Source organism: Montipora foliosa, chromosome 8 (genome assembly GCF_036669935.1).
Source record: "Montipora foliosa isolate CH-2021 chromosome 8, ASM3666993v2, whole genome shotgun sequence".
Classification (NCBI taxonomy): Eukaryota; Metazoa; Cnidaria; class Anthozoa; order Scleractinia; family Acroporidae; genus Montipora; species Montipora foliosa.
Window position 1 is genome coordinate 46,386,896 of NC_090876.1, and position 5,000 is coordinate 46,391,895.

The following is a 5,000-nucleotide window of genomic DNA, read 5'->3' on the forward strand; positions in this document are numbered from 1 at the left end:
GTAGTGTTCACCCTAGGGATAGAAAAATCCTTGTTACGTAAATTGTATTTACTTCCTCTCCTACGATAGTTGTCATTTATGTGATTCAAATTATACTTAACATACGGCCAACGCCAGCTTATATTCACATGAGAGTGACCAACTCTAAAACCACTGCACACTATTAAATATTGCCTCGACTAGCTAATTTCTATCTATGTGAACTTTTTTTTCTGTACTGATTGTATACTGTCTTATGTATGTTTAGTTTTCTGTAAACAGTGTGCAATAAATAAACTTGACCTTGAACTTAAGACGTGATTCCAATAACCTCCACTAAAAATGTATTTGTTTCTGTTTTATTACTCGGTAACGCTTGTTCACATTTTCAAAGATAATTCATGAATAATATTTGTGAAAAGCTTTAAAGCGCAAAACAATTTATGGCGTTCTTTCTCAAATTGAAGCTTAATCATCTCTCGAAAATCCCTGGTTACCCCCAATTTTGTTTTTGGATACCAAGAGTACTTACTAAGATCTACTTTCTCCGGATAGTTTTAAACCGCGCAAAATATCCCTGAATTAGTAAGGATGTACATATAAATCATCAATCCTATACGACGCAAATTACAAGCGCAACACATTATACAATTACACAAATCACATCTATAAATAAATTAAAAACCCGCATGTAAGAACCTAGTGGTTTAAGAACCTGCTGGCAGAAATTTGCCATCTTAATACCCAAAAATATAAGAACCTATTTAGCCAAGCAAGATTGAACGGGTTCTTATATGTGAGTGACAGGTAAATTATTATTAATATTTTAACCGAGGGTTTTGACTTTGAGAGTTGATTGAGAGTGCAAATTTGTAAGGCAAATGAAAATACCAAGCTTTAATTACAAAAAGAGTATTGATTGCTACAACAAAACCAGGTTGATGTACTTTTCTTGTAATCAACAGCCACATCTCCTTCATAGAAATCAAGAACCTAATTAAGAACCTACTTAGTCTAAATTGTCAACAACTACCTCAAAATAGAAGAAGCTACTTTGCCAGACTTCAGAAAATGTAGGTTCTTACATGCGGGTTCTTACTGTAATAAACTATGAAATAATCAATTACAATTTAAAAAACAAACAAAACGCAAAACAACCTGATTAAGTTAATATCTATTGAGGCTGATTTGAGGTCAGACCACTGAGCAACTTCGCCACGTATTCACCACAGAACTAAAGGCAGTAAGGTATGGGTAATGAACAACCACTTCAGGGAGGCCGCTCTAATCAGGGATAGTACGTGGGAAGAAAGAAAATCTGAACGTTCAGTACGGGGAGAGAGGTGGTTAAATACCATATCATGAGATCGTCTTGTTTGAGATTGAGAGAGAGTCACATACTTAGAGAAATCCACCCCATTAAGGTTATGGGAGGATTTACACATGAAATTTAGTCTTTGACACTCCCGATCCACAGAAAGTAGTGGTCAATCTAGGACATTTAGCATGTAAGAGACACTCGAGTTACGAAAGTAGTCTAGAAAAACAAAGCGGGCAGCCTTCTGCTGTCCTTACTCAAGGTTTGAAATATTGCGCTGAGTATAGGGATCCCAAGCACAACAAGCAAATTCAAGAGACGGGCGTACGAGAGAAAGATATAGCATGACTTTACTTCTACCTCGTTACCATGTTGAGAGATTCTATGAGATAGCAAGCGCATGCGCCAATCAGTGCAACGTTTGTCGCCGATCAGGTTGTTGTTTAGAGATTTTTCTCCATCACATATAAGTGTCTTTTTTAGCAATTTAGGATGGTGCAACCATCGCCATTGGCAAAGGAAACTTCTTCAGAGGGTCCGTCGTTTCGGACGCAGTTTTGACCGACTGGAACCAAGAGCTTCTCGCCGTTGATCGAGCAAAACACGTGCAGGGAAGCACGTTGGCTCGCCCTCAAAGGGTCAACAGAGCCCGTTTCTGGGACAAAAGACCCCAGTCAGCTAAAAATCACTCAAACGTGATGCCCAGTTGCAAAAGAAGGGTGCGAAAGCACTGCGTATTGACTCAGAGGTCACAAAAACTGGGGCAAACTCCAGCCGTTCTTCGAGGAGGAAAAGCGCGCCAAAAGAGAGACCTGGTGGCAGCAGTCTGCTCCTTCAGGCCATACTTCAAACACAGAGGTGGCTGCCCTCCTCAGAGAGGCTTTTTCTGACTTTGCTGTACAGATGAACAAAGGATTTAGCTTTTTACTGTGTGGTAAAATACAACAACTTCTCCACAAAGGGGTTCTTGACAAGACTGTCTCCAGTTATGGTCAATACATTTCTACCCTTTTACTCACGAAAAAGAAAAATGGTTCGTACAGTTTGATCTTGAATCTAAAAGGATTGAATGCATCCATAGAGTAGCAACATTTTAAAATGGAAAGCTTAGCATGAGCTGTTCAGTTAATGAAGGCTAACTTTTATATGGTCTCTATAGATGGACTTAACACACGCATATATTATACTGTTCCTGTGGCTGTTGAACACAAACTATGTGCGGTTTTTCTGGGGAAATAGCATGTTTCAGTATACATTGTCTGCCTAATGGTCTAGCATCTGCACCACGATATTTTACAGAACTATTGAAACCAGCATATAGCACATTACGTAGCCAAGGCTACTTGAATGTTGGGGACATTGATGACTCATTTACAAGGAGAAAATAATATTCTTGCTACCCTCAAACTATTCGAGTCTCTTGCATTCTCGATCAATCGTGAAAAGTCACTGCTTCAACCATGTCAAAAATTGGTATTTCGTGGCTTTATTCTAGATTCTTTTGACGTGAAAGTATTTCTTACGGCTGAAAAAACAGAGAAAATAATTCTGGCATGGCAGCAGCTGTTAAGGTGATTCAGAAAAACTTGAAACTTTCCCTGAATGTTCCCTACTAATCCCTGTTTTGAGAAAATAAAATAAAAAAGATACGTCACCACGCTTGCTTAAGAGATACAATGGGCCAATCTTACCCCATTGATGCCTGTACTGATACTAATCACGCGCGTTATTTCATCGGCTAAGGGTAAATTTTGCGGTAGCTAAACGAGAGGGTTTTTAAAGTGCCATTTGAAAAAACACCTGATAGGTAGAAAGTCTAGAGCATATGGAACATTGTCTTATAAAGATTTTGGAAAAATCACTCAACTTAGAACGACGTCGACTCAAAACGTCTCTCGAGTCGTTGTTTTCAAGATCATAATTTACATCCCTAACGGGCTTTGTCTACGTTTTTAGCTATATCTTTTTTTCCTTCCGATAACTTTTTTTTTTTAATTTTTTGTTCTAAAGAGGATAATTTGTACACCAAAATTATGAAATAAAAAATGTAGGTCACCGCGCTCGTTTAAGAGTGAACCACCATCCTACTTGTCTATCTCGATTATCGTAGACCGAAACAACAAAATTCGCCATGTTCTCGCAATGCGCGCCCTTATTCGCAAAGAATTATGGTCATTCACAACTTCTCTTCTGTGTTTTGGGAACTGTTTCAGTGTGTATGACTGATCGACTTACGCCATATTTACAGTGTTACAAATTTGACCAATTTGTAAATATTGACACACCGTATGCGCAGTACAGGATGCACAGTGCAATACTGAGGAATCACCTTTAAGTATAATTCCTCATTGGACACCTGGTCTCTAGCTTGCCTGCTGTCCAGTATGGACCCCTGTTCTACACGAGTCTTGAAATTGACAAAACGTTAGCCTTGCAACAAAATAATGGCAACTATGCAGCTACTATGACACTTTCCCCTGAATCTATCAATTATCTTTCTTGGTGGGTGACAAGCCTACCAAAGGCATGGAAAAACATCACCATGGACAGCCCCGGCATAGAAATGACAACAGGTGCTTCAAAATTAGGCTGGGGGCAGTGTGCAATGGACAGAGCGCCCAAGGCATGTGGTCTCCACTTGAAAGACAAAAGCACTTAATGCACTTGAACTATTAACAGTTTACTTTGGCTTGGTTCCTTTTGAAAGGGAAGCATGTGTTCATAAAAAAACACAAATCTACAACTGTTTGCTATTTTAATGCAATGGGGGGCACTAGATCTCCTCTTTGCAACAAACTTTCTAAAAGTATTTGGGTGTGCTACATGGAAAATGATATCTGGTTGTTTGCATGCCATTTGCCTGGTGCCCTCAATATTAATGCAGACAAAAGCTCCAAAGAGTTTAATGAAGACTGAGTGGCAGCTTTATTCAGCAATATTTTGTAAGATTATTAACATACTGGGCACCTCTGACATTGACTTATTTGAATGCAGACTAAACCACCAGCTTCCAAGATATGTTTCTTGGAATCCTGACCCTGGGGCCTGCCACACAGATGCTTTCTCTTTCTCCTGGAGTGGGAAGTTTGTTTACATTTTCCCTCCTTTTTCTTTGCTTAATAGATGTCTGCAGACATTGGAGAACGACAAGGCTTTAGTACTGTTGATTGCTCCTATGTGGCCGGCGCAGGTTTGGTGGCTCCCACAGTACAAGGATCACATCACCCTACCAAAATCAGGGACTCCACATCCACCACGAAACCAAATGACACTGATGGCATGTCTTTAGTCAGGCAATACTATGAAACAAGAGGAGTGTCAAGGTCAGCTGTCGGATTTCTCATGGCGTCCTTGCGAGGACGTACAAAGAAACAGTATTCCGGGTATATCAAATAATGGACGGCATTTTGTCTCCAAAGGAAAGTTAATCATCTTCAACCACCTGTAGGAACAGTTTTGGATTTCCTTTCTGAACGTTTTGGCCAAGGCCTTACTTACAGTGCTATTAACTGTGCTAGAAGTGTGTTGTCTTCATATGTCTTTAGTTGGACAGAACGCGCTGGTTTGCCGCTTGTTGAAAGGGATTTTCCAGTCACACCCAAGCCCAAGTACACTGAGGATTGCGATGTCCGAGTGGTATTAGCTTACCTGGCTACTCTTCATCCTGTTGATTCACGACACTCAAAACACTTCCGGTCCGTTG

The 5,000-nt window shown here is 39.9% G+C and overlaps 1 protein-coding gene across 3 annotated transcripts in view; it reads right to left on the bottom strand.

The window, feature by feature from the left end:
• LOC137967652 (NLR family CARD domain-containing protein 3-like) overlaps nt 1-5,000 on the bottom strand; it is a 43,002-nt gene that overhangs the window by 3,249 nt on the left and 34,753 nt on the right. The window lies entirely within an intron of this gene.